Source organism: Juglans regia, chromosome 4 (assembly GCF_001411555.2).
Source record: "Juglans regia cultivar Chandler chromosome 4, Walnut 2.0, whole genome shotgun sequence".
NCBI classification, from domain to species: Eukaryota; Viridiplantae; Streptophyta; class Magnoliopsida; order Fagales; family Juglandaceae; genus Juglans; species Juglans regia.
This window is the reverse complement of record NC_049904.1, coordinates 1,144,593-1,160,685: the sequence shown is the minus strand read 5'-3', so window position 1 is coordinate 1,160,685 and position 16,093 is coordinate 1,144,593.

Genomic DNA, 16,093 nt, shown 5'->3' with positions numbered 1-16,093 from the left:
ACAATTTATCTGAATTTATTTCATTATTATTCAAAATTATTTATCAACTTTAACTTACAAATTTCACTATTATTTACAATCTATTTTATTACTATTCATAACTCATCTCAACTCATCTTCAAATCTAAACGAGATCTTTATCTTCTCTTGTTTGACTCGGATTTTACCTTTTTTTTGACAAATTTTGTCTTGTAAGGTGTACTGTCTAAATAGAAAAAATATATATAAAAGATAATACCAGAGCCACCGCTGGCTCCCGTTGGAAGCTCTCGCTAGGCTCTTTTATGTGTTTCTCTTTTTGTTTTGTTTTATATAGATTTTTTAAAATTTTTTAAATATTTTAAAAAATAAAAAAATTCACAATATTATTAAAAAATAATTTCTTAATCATAAAGTAAAAAAAAAAAAATTCCTAGCAGAAGCTCCAGTGAGAAGACTAATATATATATATATATTTTTTACTTTGTGATGAAAGAAATATTTTTTAATTATATTATGAATATTTTTTATTTTTTAAAAATATATAAAAGTGTTAGAAAATTTATGTAAAAAAAGAAAAAAGAAACATAAAAAGCCTAGCGAGAGCCTCCACAGTAACTCTAGCATTATTCATATATAAATGGTAGTGCAATAGTATTAAATTATTTGTAAATAATAATAAAATAATTTAAAAATATCTTAAAATAATTATGTTTTCAAATAGATTCTATAATTGCATTTGAGTGTTGAGGTGACTTTAAATGATCTGAATTGATCTGTAAATAGTAGTGAGTTAAGATGTTTAAATGAATTTTGTAAATTTATTAAAATGTATTTGAATGTATGAATTAGATTGATATATATATTTTTTGAAAAAATAATAGATCCAGCAGCCAAAGTGTCGAGACAATAGAACCTGTGAAACATGCGAGCTAGTTTTTATTTTTTTATTTTTTGTTGACAGCACCATGCGAGCTGGTTAGATGTATCGAGAGAGTTTGTAAGAGATTCTGAAAGAGATTTTTTAATAACTGTATTAACAATTATAAAATCTACTGACGACATCTTTCTTTCTACAAAATAACCTTGTAATTTAAACACAAGAACGAAGATGACCAATTTTAAGAAAAAGAACTTGATTTTCGGTGAAAAATGCTTTAATTATAAAAGATTTTATATAAATAAATTTATAAATTGATATAGTTTGATGTGATACGTCATATTATAAAATTATTTAATAAAAAATAAATTTAATAAATCTTATGAAATCATATCAATTTATAAATTTATAACTGACTTATTTCAATTACGATATACCTGATTTTTTGTGTTCTTTCTTGCTACTAGGAGTAGGAACATCCAAAGCTTCTTCTTACCTTTAATCGGTTCTTGCAAATATTTAGGTTGTGTTTGGATGTTGAAGTGAGTTGAGTTGAGTTGAGTTGAGATGATAAAATATTATTAGAATATTATTTTTTAATATTATTATTATTTTAGGATTTGAAAAAATTGAATTGTTTATTATATTTTATGTTGAGATTTGAAAAAATTGTAATGATGAGTTGAGATGAATTGAGAGGATTTTTGAAACCAAACGAAGCCTTAGATTTTAATGAGAGGAAAAACATGGTTTGGTAGAGTGGTAGTTAGTGAAGTAGTGGAGAAGTTCTTTCCTTTTAGGTGTCCTGTCTTGCTTTCTGGTAAATGCCTTTTGTTTATCTGCTCCTTCGATTTTCCAAGGAATATGTTGGCTGCTTTCCGAGGATGCTTGTCAATATCATTGACAAACAATCACAGGAGATTTTAATGATGGAACGTTTCTAAAATCTCGTTTAGATAGTTAAAATAAGATAAAATAATTTTTTATAAAAATTAAATAAAATATTATTTTTAATATTATTATTATTGTGAGATTTAAAAAAATTAAATTATTTATTATATTTTTTATAAAAATTTAAAATAATTATAATAAAAAGATAAAAAAATAAAATTATTTTTATATCCAAACAAAACAGACAGTCTAATTTTTTAAAGTCGTGTTTTTAATTATTATATAATTAATATTTTTACGTGTGTTTGAAACATATCTTAAAAATTATATCCCGTGACATAGGCTGATAAATACTTTTATGAAATATAAATAAATAATAGTTCGTGCACTAATATTTGTCTCTATTCAATTGGAGGGATTTGTTCCTATTGAGACCACCCTGCTAGGCAAGTCAACTGTTGGAACTATTATAAACTGAAAAAAAAAATGAAAATCGTGTCCAAATTTCAAAATCAAGACATGATTTGTTCACATGCATGTCACGGATTACAGATTTTAAATTCTGTATACTATAATATAAAATTCTACGTTACATTGACATGTACTAATATTCATTATTACAGTTTTTTTTTTAATTTTTTTTTTCTAAATTTGCGATTTCACGTGATTCTTTTGCTTTATTGATACTTACCTATCATTAAATCTAAACGAATCTTTAACAGTGTACTAACAAAAGAAGTAAATTATTAAAACTAAAGCATAAAAAAACTGAAGATTTCAAAATCAAAATATAGAGATAAATAAGATTAGATACTGAGTTGAGTTCAGTTGAGTTAATACGACAGTTAAAAGTTGAATAAATATTTTTGCTACTAATCATTCACACACACTAATGACTCCACACACCATATTTATTTTTATTTTTAAAATTTTATTCTTATTAAACTAATTAAATTTTTTTACTCATCATCTATACACTGCATATTTAGTAAAAAAAAAAAGTTTGGTGAGAATTTTTCTTAAATAAAATATCGTTGGAATATAATTTTTTAATATAATTTTTATTTTAGAATTTAAAAAAGTTAAATTATTTATTATATTTTATTTGAACATTCAGAAAAATTGTAATGATTATATGAGATGAAATGAGATGATATAAATTGAAATCAACTCATTATCCAAACGAGCAAGAATAGTATTGTTAGACTATTTGAAACTTATCGGTGATATGAATTTTTTTTTACGTGGCACCACTATGTAGTGTCAAGTGGTTGATTAAAAAAAAAAACAAAGAAAATATATTTAAACCAAAAGGGCATTCGAAAATATAAAAAGAGAAAAAATTGAAGCTAAGTTTCCTCCACTCCTTTTGTATTTATGTTCTTTTATTTTTTATAATAAACTACGTGGTGGTGCTACGTCAAGTGCGCTTGAGCGGTAAACTTCAGATGGCCTAGTAGTATTATTATTAAAAAAAAAAAAATTGTATAAACTATTTTAAAATCTAATCTTAAAAAGAAGTAAACGATGGGGTTGATGATATACACGCATATATATAAGCCTAGCTAGGACTATAAGAGCGATGGATATAATGATGTAAACTTACTTAGCTTTAAAGCTTTGGTTGATTGGTTGGTGGGGGTACTTAATTATTTCAACAATCGAAATCGTTCTTCTCTTCCCAAAGTTAACATCTAGGCCAACAACAACAACAACCATGTGGAGAGCGTATGAGCAGCTAATGCAGCAAGTGCATTATATTATACGCATCATTCTGCATAGTGGACATTGAAATTTAAGCACCATCTTACACTATAATGTACCTTCTCTTACTGCTAAGCAAAGTCAATGTGTTATCTTTGGTAATTTTGTTGGGTGATGGATGTAGTTATGGAGCCGGCTGGCTCGTTCTGTTGGTGTGTGCCCCCCCATACACCAACTGCATTGAGTGCCATGATAAAGATTACCCACACTCTTTCTAAACCAAAGCATGTAATTGACATTCTTTTTCTTGGTTGATAACCAATCGATCTACTTGTTGAATAAAAACAAATCGCATTAGGTAATTTCTTTCTTGACTGAGTCAAGGAACCTATGGTTCATTATTGATTTATTTTTATTATTTTACTCATCTCCTTCCGAATACTTTATTCCTAGCAAACCAAATCTCCCATATATCACCTGTGACTATACTTTTCCAGTTAGTAAAAGAAGTGGGAATGTAGCAAAAAATATTATAAAAGTAGCACCAAATAGTCTCACTATGAGAGTAGTAAGAAAATAAATGAGAAACAGCTTTCGAAAAACTAAGTACAATAGTTGCATTTAGAAGCAATAGAGATACCACAATTCCGAATATTGTCATTGTAAGGGGGTTTTCCCCCTATCGGCCCTTAAAGCAAGCCCACAAGGGGTCACTAGGGAAATAAGTTAGAGAGTCCAGCCAAGCCCAATCGAGACCTACGACCTTCCTCCAAAGGAGTCACTGAGTCTCTGCAGAGTACTTGGTCCATTAGCAAAACCCACCCTGAAGTAATTCATGCACAGAGAAAGCGGACGGTATGGGGCAGATGAGACTTGCCTCCTTGACACCATCTCGGTGACACTCTGCTCTCTGGAACCTGCACAGACAGGTAGCCGGGAAATATGGAGAATTCTTGATCTCCTGACAGCAGGTATGAAGAGGCTTAACGGAAAACACCCACAGGATAAAGTGAGTCAAGAAGCCATGCTGTATTAATGGCATCACTGCCCAGACTCCATGCCGCATTAATGACGCCACCCCAGAAGCCATACTGCATTAAAGGCTTCTAACAAATAAACAGTAGAAATGATACTGACTTTGGCATCGGAGACTCCTTGGCCACCACCAATGCCCCTTATTCTTCGTGTTTGCTTAAGTGTGCAGGTGAAAACTCGAAAATCCGAGTCGTTGGAACCCGGCCCAAAGACATGTGAGACAAAATGTTAATAGTGGCGCCGTCTGTGAGATCTCTAAAGACTTCGTGTGTCCTTCTTATACCTGTGACAACCCGTTCTCAGACAATTCAAGGACAAGAAGAAGCAACGTCGACAAACATGGAAGCAAGGCTTAGTGTAATGAAACAATTGGTGGGAAAACTAACTACTGAGGTGGAGACCCTTCAAAAGGAGAACAAGACGCTCAAAGTAACCACCAATGATCCAAAAAATGAAGTGAAACCCAGCAATAGCGAGCACGTGGGATCTAGTAATGCAGGAGAAGGAGGTGACGCAAAGGAAGAAAGAAAAAACATACAGGATGAATTGCGTAACCTCAAAGGGAAGTACGAAGAGATGGCGAGGAAGATGGGCACATTGTCATCAGTAAACCAATTGCTCACCAGTACAGGCCTACCCTACAATAAGGAGGTGATGGCCACGTCCCTACTACAAAATTTTCGAGTGCGTCTCATGGACATATACAATGGGACTAGAAATCCCCTCGAACACCTATAAATCTTAAGAGCCCACATGACTTTGTATGGTTTCCCAGGAGAAGTGGTCTGCAAGGCTTTCCTGCTAACCTTAAGGGGGCCGACGAGAGTATGGTTTAGGTCTTTGACACCCAGGTCCATAAAAGGCTTTGGGGAGATGGCTCGCTTGTAAGCAAGCTAATGAATTGAGTACATTGTAGGGCTTGGCGCACCTGCCCTCTGCTATTTTTGTAAGCAAGCTTGGCTTTCAGTAGCTCCACTTCCAGCCGCTCCTTCTCCTCGCTCTCTCTCCTGATCACATTGCAGGGCTTGGCACACCAGTGAGCGGAGGACCTAGTTCTCTTCTTCAACAGCTTCCTGGCTGTCCACAACAAAGGTGGCCAGTCGAAATGCACCCTGTTGGCAACAAAAACAAAAGCGGGAATAGTCAGCGTATGAATCCTAAGTAATAAAACAATAAAAAAGAACAAACCAATGCGAGAGACCTCAGAGAAGAAGCCCATAAAGGATTCGATCACCTGTTCGAGAGACTCTACTTGAGCTCCCCCTTGTGATATGTGGAGAGAGGACTGACCTCCACGAGGCTCTCTTCCAGGGATGGCCTAGTAGTTGCCCCCACATCTCCAACAACACCCATGACCCTCTCGACAGGGATGATGGAGGGATGGGAGAGAAGGTTTTCCTCAGCTGCAAAAGGAAGTTCTTCGCCAAGACTTTGAGGCCTCCTCTCTCATTGGAGCTCCGCAGACTATCTCCATCGCTCCTCGCCTCCACGGCCACCTTAATTTCCACAGCTGGTGACCCTATGACAAGCATGAGAGAGAGAACATCAATCGTCTTCTCCATAACATGGTTAAGAACCACAACCAACTTTGGCTCCACCCCTTCCCCTCCAGAGGTTCTCCTGACAGGCTCCTCGGTCGGGGCCACTGGAATATCAATGGCAGGGGTGGTAGGAGCGGGGCCCCCTGGAGGCGGTTGGATGCGAAGGGACTGGGGGAAGACATCCCCCCTAACACCTGGACTAGAACCCCCTGTGCAATCCTCAGTAGGACCCTCGATGGCAGACTGTGCCGTAGATAGAGAAAAGGGGACCATCTTCACATTCACCTCAGGAGGAGGCTCCACCAGTTTTGACTGAAGAGAAGTTGGTTCCAAAAGTGCCCCATAGAAATGCGTTGATAGCATATTTACCCCATGGGAAAACCTGCAAGGGCCCTTCGGTGTGGCTGGCACATCTAGGACGGTCGTGGAAGGGGGGCAGCCGGTGCCTCCAGGATGCATGCCTTTTTCCTCCCTAGCTCCTTGGTGGATTTGGTTGACGAATATATGGGGTTGGCCGTGGGGGAGGCACAAATGGCGAAGGACGGCAGCTCTGAGGACTGTCTTAAAGGAAATTGAGGTGGGAAAACTGGGTTGCTGTCGGCACTAGCAACCTCCATGTGAACTTTCTTCCCATTGCCTAAGGGAAGAGGGCTTGTCGAACGCTTCTGAGCTGGGGTGGCTCTAGGCTACATGGGAATGGTGCGGTCATTGAAAACGGTGTTGCCAATAGGAGGCAATAAGACCCTTATGTTTTCCTCCCCAAGTAGAGCCTCTGAGAGGGCATCGACCGAGTGTTTCTATACCCATTCTCTGACTAGAGCAATATGACGCAACTCCTCAGGAGAGGCCTTTGGTCATACCTCTTTGTCGTTAGGGACACTCCCATATGGCCCAAACGGGGAACTCGTAGCGATTCACTTGCCCAACTGGAAATTTCCACCCATAGGTGGACACAAAGAAAAACTTGGGGGTCCAATCCTTAACTTTTCGATAGCAGGGTTCCAAAGAAACAAGGGTGTGCATCGCCCTAAAACTGTAAATATTCTCCTCATGCTTTATAAAGTTATGAGTCAAGAGAAACTCGTGACCAATAAGGTTAGCATGCTCCAGATTTGATTATGACAAAGCTTGCTGCCAGAGGATGCAATAACACATTAAGATCCTCCAAGCATTTGGGTAGAGTTGAGAGAGGGCCAATGCAAGGCGATCTAGTAGGTCATGAACAGGGCGGGGGAAGGATAACTTTATATGCTGAGGAAGAGGGCGGCCTTCAAAGCATAACCTTCATCTTCAACAGCACCCTTACGAGGCCCAGGGACCTCAAAAGCCACATTTTCTAGGACATGAAAGGTGGAAGCTGGTGACGATAAGAACTTGGGGGGGGGGTGACGTTTGAATGCCAATTATTTCCAATGTAGAATTGCTCCACAGTGCGAACCTCAAGTTGGTCCAACTCCCTTGGAATCTTAGGTTGAACGGTCTTCTTGGGAGCCATAAGATTGAAGTTGAGAAAGACAATAGAAAGGAAGAAGAGTTGAGCAAAGGGAATGAGAAGGCTAGAAAAGGAAGAGATGAGGATGTGAAAAAGGTGGAAAAAAAGGGGTAAAGCCATGTTTATATAAAGGGGAAGTGACGGTTGCCCTTCTGTACTCACGTGACAGAACGGGGGATACGAAGGGGTTCAAATCCCATGAAATGTGCGAGACGATGTGATGTGGGAAACTAAATGGCACCTTGAAACATGTCTGAGGAATCTAAGTTGCTAGGATATGAAGGATAAAAACGTAAAAGAAGGCCCCAAAGACAAGAGGGGAAATTTAAATAAACGACACCAACAATTAACATCCTAAAGTCGTGGGAATGCACGTGCCCAACAGAGCTGGCAAGACATAGATGCATCCCATAGCACGTATTGTGCGATGCGACGTGGAGAGAATGAAGCTTTTGACACCATCAATGATGAGATGAATGGAAGGACGCGATCAAGTACGAAACCCAACCGTCAGAAAACATGCCAACGAAATTGGGAGGATAACTATTGCCCGACATCATTGAAATAACGAAAAAGCCATACGGGCATAATCTTGAGCTGGGAACCTTACAAGTAGAAGAGTGGGGAGAGTAATAACTGCCCATTTCTAGGGAAGAGGATCTTAACAACAGAAACAACAGGAAAGTATATAGCGTGAAGATCAAGATGAAAATGAATTCCCATTAGACTAGTCCGATAAGAATTGGAGGAGTAACTATAAGGGAGTTTTTTTTCCCCTATTGGCCTTTAAAGCAAGCTCACGAGGGGTCATTGAGGAAGTAAGTCAGAGAGCCTGGCTAAACTCAATCGAGAACTACGACCCTCCTCCAAAGGTGTCAGTAGGCCTCTATAGAATACTCAACCCACGAGCAAAACCCACTCTGAAGTAATCCACGCACAGAGAAAGCAGATGGTAAGGGCAGATAGGACTCGCCGTCCTGACACCATCATGGTGACACTTTTCCCTATGGGACCTGCACAGGCAGGTAGACGGGAAATATGGAGAATCCTTGATCTCCTGACATCAGGCATGAAGAGGCTTAATGGGAAACACCCGCAGGATAAAGTGAGTCAGGAAACCACGCCGCATTAATGTCATCACTGCTCGGACTCCACGCTGCATTAATGACGCCGCCCCAGAAGCCAGGCCGCATTAAATGATTCTAACAAATGAACAGTGGAAATGATACTGACTTTGACATTGGAGACTTCCCGACCACCACCAATGCCCCTTATTCTTCATGTTTGCTTAAGTGTGCAAGTGAAAATCCGAAGAGCCGAGTTGTTGGAACCCAATCCAAAGGCGTGTAAAACACAACGTTAACAGTCATTAATGGGAATACCATTGTGCCAAAGTTTCCAAACAAAAATGTAAAGTTTGTGTCTTGTGATGCTAATTAAGGAAATGATAAAAACATGAATTTTCGTATATAGTTAAAATATAAACGGTGATTTCACTGTTTATGAGTATGTTCAAGTGTACATAAAATTATGTATCCTTAGCATAACTCTACTAATAGGTCTGTAATCAAGTCGAACCAGTCTTTGGATTGGCGAGCTCAACCCAAAAACAAACTAAAGCTGAGTCGACTCAACTTAAGTTGTTTATTTTTTGGATACGATTTAGTAATTAAAAAATTAGAGAAAATGAAAAAAATTCTAAATTTAATGAAATTTTTACAACTAGCAAATAAACCCTTTATCAAATTAGAAAATTATAAAAATTTATAAATAATTAATATGCAACTAGTTGATATTTATCCACAATAACCATATATTACATGTCTACATAAATTACTAATACAATACACGATATAATAATATATTTCATCATATCTTATATGGTTTTTACATACTAGTATTTAAAACTATTATATCCTACCGACTAACTATCATACAAATTATAAGATAGTTACTATAATTTAATAACTTATGTACTTAAGTAAATAATATATAACTATGGAGTATATTCATATGTAGGTATATAAGTGACTAGGTTGTATACTATATATTTAATTATAAAAGTCACTTTGCTTATATTATTAACTTATATATATATACATACACATTTACCGATGTATGGACAAACTTTAATTGACTCAAGTTAATGAATTGAGTTGGGTATAAACGAGTAGGGCTGAGCATTGATAATGTCGGAGTTGGAATGCCCTACCTCTGACTCCGACTCGGATTTGCATAGCTTCTGATTTGACTCTTACTCCGACTTGGAGTAGAGTCAAATTTAGACTTTTTTATTGGATTTTTTTTCTTAGTCCATTTGAAATTTTAATTTAACAATTTTGGACTCTCACTAATGGCTTCTAGATTTCAATGTTTTTTAAAAAATATTTTTTCAAATTTCAATTTTATTAAAATATAACCAAAATCGAAAATATAAATTATTGTACAAATTAATTTTATTATAAATTAGTATTATATGTTATTATATATTAATGTTTATATATTAGTATTACATGTTATTACACATTGATTATTATATATTACTAGTACATGTTGTTATACTTTAGTTATTATACATTAATATTACATGTTATTCGAAATTTATATATTTGTGTTTATACATAATACATTAGTATTAAACGTTATTATACATTAGTTATTATATAATTAGTATTACATGTTATTATACATTAGTGTTTATACATTAGTTGTTATTATACATTAGTGTTACATAGTAGTAATAGTTAATAGTATGATGTTTACTTATACTAAACTATTATTAGTCAATTTAGTCTATTTACAGAGTCTGAGTCGGAGTTGGATTTTCAGATTTTTGCTTAGTCCTATAAACGAGCGAGCCTTAATGAATCTTAGTCGTGTTGAGTCAAGTTTAACCGGATATATGTCATTTACTAATCGAACATGAATCTACTTTTACAAGTGAGTTTTTTTTCATGAGTTGAGTTCGATTCGAGTTTAACTGACTAAGTATCGAGTGGGCTATCGAACAAATTGATTCATTTACGGTCCTACACTCCTATATACTAATTAACTATCCATAGTTTCATAATTATTTTACAATTTTGGAATTAACTATTTCACACTCACAAATGTGTACTCTTAACATATGAAAAAACTATTATGCATTAATATATAAAATCCGAAGTCAAAGAAACCAAAACTCGTTTTTTGTGCACATTTCTTTTATGTAATCTCCATGTGGGGAGCCTTTGTATTTGCGGTATTAATTTCAAAATTGGGTGTTGATTTTTTTCCATCGTATTTTATTGGGTATCCATAATTATTAGATCTGTTTTGAATAGTAAGTTGAGATGAGAGGAATTGAAATGAAAATTAAAATAGAATATTATTAGAATATTATTTTTATTTTAAAATTTTAAAAAATTAAATTATTTATTATATTTTATTTAAAAATTAAATTATAATAAGGTAGATAAATTAATATGATTTCTGAAAACTACCGATGCCTTAGAGATTTGATGAGGTAATTAAGATAAGTCAAAGCGGCCAACATTAAGGTTAATTCATCTTAAATTAATCATTGAAGAAATTTACTATTTTTTTAATTGTTCATAAAAAAAAAATTAAACTCATATCAATCTATTCCATATATTCTAATCTAAAAATTTAAATTCATTTCAATTTAAAAAATTTAAATCATCTGGATAAAATTTATAAAATATTATAATTCATAGTTTAAATTCACCTCTACACTCAAATGTAATCGTTATCGTCGTGCTATTATCTATCAATAAATAGCTCATTATTGGTGAGGGATTCTAATCAGCAAAAGAGTAACGAAACAGTACGTACGATGGACGGATATTGCAAAGAGAGCTTCTGCACAATTATATATCGATGATTAGGAAAAGTGAGGTACGGAGCAACTTTCCGCTCATTGCGTTCGAATTCCTCTTCTTTGGCTGTATCTTTGTACTTGTTTCGAATCTTTTCTTTTCTGAAAGCCACGCTTTCTTCCTTCGGCCTTTGCGCTTGAGCTTGCACGCATGCCGCCTGCTCATCCCAGAGTGACTCAATTTGCCAAAGCACTGCATGGCGAAGGAATTGTTCCAGACTTTTGAGGTGGCCTCATTATAACTCAAAAGCAAGCAAGTTCTTTAAAGAGCCTAATGCTTATAAGGACTTGGCCCAATGGCATGTGGGTTAGGTTCGGATCACATTTACACGAGGCAGAAGACAGAGAGGGCTTGGAGAATTTAGGGATCGAGCCGCTCCAAATTAAAAATCCCCCACCTTGCTTTGCAAGCTTGTGCTATGTACAGCTTAGTACTTGCATGTGTTTTTAGGCACTCGGGCTGTTGGGCCCATTTTACATTTGCATCCTAGTTTTCCCATATCCGCTCGTTTCTCGGTCTTTTTTTCTGCAAAACGATTCCTCGACAACAAATGAGATTGGAAAATCAGCACCAAAAAGAGATTAACGACAAAGAAATAGTGTAGATCTATATGTCATTGTGATCCACGTACAGTCGGCATTATATCCCATTTTGAACAGTCAAGATACTTATCTATATATGAAAAATGATACTTACAGTCGTGAGTGTGCAAGCGTCGTACAGTCGTTTTGAAAAAAATAAATAAATATGAGACCCATATGAAAAGAAATTAATTTTTTAATAGTAGACCCTACTCTTTTTCAAAACGACTGCACGATATTTACGCATTCCACGACTGTATGTAGCATTATTCTCTATATTTTTCTATCATGCATTATGCACATTTGTATTCAAGAACAATTCTGCTACAGGTACTCGTATTCGGGTACCCGTTGCAGAATCATTAGCCACGTGGAAAAAAAAAAAGAAAGGATGGAAAACATTTGCGCAGAAGAAGACGAGTTCCGTTCTTCATCGTGGGGGAAAGGAAGAAGATTGGGGTGTAGCAGTCTGAAAATGATACTAGCTTCCCAAACTTGCTTTCCGTCCGTTCTCCAAGCAACACAGAAAAATACGAGTTCCGTTCTTCATCGTTACCATTTGCGCTGAAAAGAGAAGCACCAGAAATGTTCTAGCACTGAAAACAAAAGCACCGGAACCCATTTTGCGCTAAAGAAGAAAAGCACCAGAACCCGGCTTGTACTGAAACCATTCTGCGAACCGCGGGTTCATCGTTATTCAAGTGAGTGCCGTCGTACCCATGGCCTGAGCAATTTTTTTTTTTCTTGATTTTTCTTCATCGTGTTCATCGTGTTGTGGGTATGCTCTGTTTTAGTGATGTTTTTTTTTTTTCTATTTTTGTATATTTTTCGCCACCCAATGTGACAAAGCCACGATAGCCTTTCTTCTACTTGTATATTCCTCAAGAAACGACACCATGAGGAGCTTGGATGAGGCCGTTAGCGTCCTGTTGCCGCGGAGTCCCGAGAAGATGAGGGAGTTGATGTGCCTCACGTTTGTTAAGCCCAATTACAGGCCGTGCCCTCTTGCTTTCTCAACGATTTCATCCAAGTAAGTGGTCTTTTATATTGAGACTTGGGGGGATTGATTAGAATTGGAATTTGTATCTCGAGATTACTTCAACGTCGGTTCAAATTTTACAAAAGAAAATTAAGCGAAGAAAATTACAACGTTGGGGGTATTTCATCCAAAGTTGTTTGAGGAGAAGCTTGTGGCCACCCATTGTACCTCCGTGGGGAATCATCTTCGTAGCAAGGGAAGCTTGGAGGTGTGAAAGGACGAAGATTGGGGTGTAGCAGTCTTCCATGGATGTTTTTGTGTTGAGTTCAGTCCTAATCGTCTGAAGATAGTCTCGTCTTCGTGGGTCGATTTCATTCCTCAAGTGTTGATAACAAGCAGAAAAAACGATGCGTTTAACTTAGGATGCAAACGTACCGTTTAAATAAAGTTGACTTGGAACCCGGGTACGCGGCGTGTCCCCGTCCCAGGTGCAAGTAGCTTTTTTCATTCAAGAAATAGTTTTTTACTTGTAAGTTGGTCATGCGGATGGTTAGTACACCTATTATGAACCAACTAAATAAACTCACCCTTAAAAACCGGCTTACAAGGAAATGGTGCCTATGGACTTATAAACCACCAACAAATTTCATACTTAGTCGATGTGAGATCGTAATAACACCTTCCAAACTACTAATGCGATGGAATTTGATAGCAATAGAAATTTAAAACGAGACTCATTTACAAATTAATTAATCGTATCATGTTAAAAGTGTTGATGCGTATTTTCATCTACATGTAAATCTAAGGATAGTAATATGTGCATAGCTAGATAACAAATGGGATTCAATATATATTAGCCTAATTTACACACACACACACACACACACATATATATATATATATATATAGGCAAGTACATATGATCAAACACCTAAACTTAATTAGTAATAAAATATATAAAACTACAAAAAAGACAGTTGAAAATTGAAATTAGTACTAAACATATATTTTTTTTTTTTTTATATAAGAGCCGGAAACCACCTGTCCATTAGCGGCCCCGTCCCAATTTTATAAATCAACCTCACTTATGGCGGAGGAAAACCGTGGTAACAAAACTGACACTCAGGATACAGACCATCCCTTGTATCTAAACCAAAACCCAAAGACAAAATACAAAACCAACTAAAATACAGACCCATACTGGTAAAACGAAAACTGAAAAGAAAACAAAACCTACTTAAACCCACAAACAAAACCGAACGCTGAGCCATGCGAGAAGACACTCCCGCACGGAACGAAACATCTCCGCTCATGACGAAACCCAGAAACAAACCCAAAACTCATTTTATCTCTTCCGCCTAACAGAAGGTAAACCCCATTTATCAACTCTAAGCAACCCCCGAAACAGAGGAGAAACATCCCCCATGCTCTGCCACACCCCATCACCATCAGTTACCCCTCTTTTAGCTAACCAATCCGCAGCCCCATTTCCTTCCCTATGAATATGCATAAACCGTAAATCCATATTAATACTCTGAAATAACAATTCCTCCCAATAATCCTCCAAATACCAGCTACCACAACGTTTATTATCTAACCATGCCAGAACCACTTTCGAATCCATTTCAACATCTACCGCACTAAAATTTAAAATCTTACAATGTTTAATACCCTCCAGGAGAGCTCTCAACTCCGCATAATTACTGGTACCATGACCAATACTTTTTGAAAATGCTAACAACAGATTCCCATGTGAATCCCGGATCACACCTCCTGCCCCTGCCACACCTGGATTCCCAAGACTGCTTCCATCCGTATTGAGCTTCACACGACCTGTCTCCGGCTTAGACCAAGCTATGTAATCATTTTTCTGTTTTTTGATTGGAAGTTGCTGTAAATTAAAACATTTAAGAATGTAAAGGTCAGTCGTATTAAATCTCTTAGGCTTTGAAAACCCTTGACAAATAATGCCCACCCACTGTTTGATAGATTGCCACAAAACTTGACCAGTTTCAGATTTCCCTTCCATACGGGATTTACATCTCCTTGTCCATACCCTCCACGAGATCACAGTAGGTAAAATACCCAAAATGACTCCAGAATGCGTTGCATTAGCAGCTCTCCTAAACCAACTTAGACATGTTTCATACCAAGTCCTACCAAGAGGTAGCCCAAGCATAACTCCAATTTTCTTCCAGACTTCGGCAGCCACTTCACCAGCAAATAGAACATGGTTTAAGTCCTCATAATTTCCTTGCACGCAACAATTACATCTCGAAACTAAAGGAATACCAATTCTTCGAATTTTATCATCCACAGCTAAAGCTCCATGCCAAGCCTTCCACATAAATACCGAAAATTTTTTAGGAAGAATGCTATTCCAAATCCACTTATTCCCCTCAAAATTCTGACCTCTAACACGAACACAATCCCAAGCTGATGTTGTTGAGAACTTACCACTTTCAGTAGGAGTCCAAATTAACAAATCACTGCCTTCTTTGCAATTTGCAAAAACCTCTAATACCCTCTCTGCAACTTCAGACCCGAGAAGCCTCTCTAACCTATCCATATCCCATCCTCTATCCAGAATACAATCTTTTATCTTCAAAAGAGGTTGCTCACTTACCAAAACATTATCAGCAAGAGGCCCCTGATCCAACCATTTATCATACCAAAAAAATACATTTCCTTCTCGAATTTTCCATTTAGAATTACTCAAAACTGTAGGGATGTTTCTAACAATCATCCGCCAAAAACTTGTCCCCTTTTTAGGATCCAACAACATCAAAGGTTTATTCCCCACATATTTTGATCGGAAAAAATTTATCCAAAGAGAGTCTTCATGCAGCAATTTCCAGGCAAGCTTTAAATGAAGAGCCTTTTGCATATCATCAAATGATCGAATACCTAAACCTCCTTCTTCTAAAGGCATACAAATATTCCTCCAAGCAACCCATTTTTTCTTACCCTTACCATCCGTTTCTCCCCAAAAGAAAGCACTCATTAACCGATTTAATGATGAAATAATTAACTTTGGAACTTTTAAAACAGCTAATTGATGCAATGCCATACTAGCCAAAACATGTCTCAATAAAATCACTCGGCCCCCAGCTGAAAGTAACTTCATTTTCCA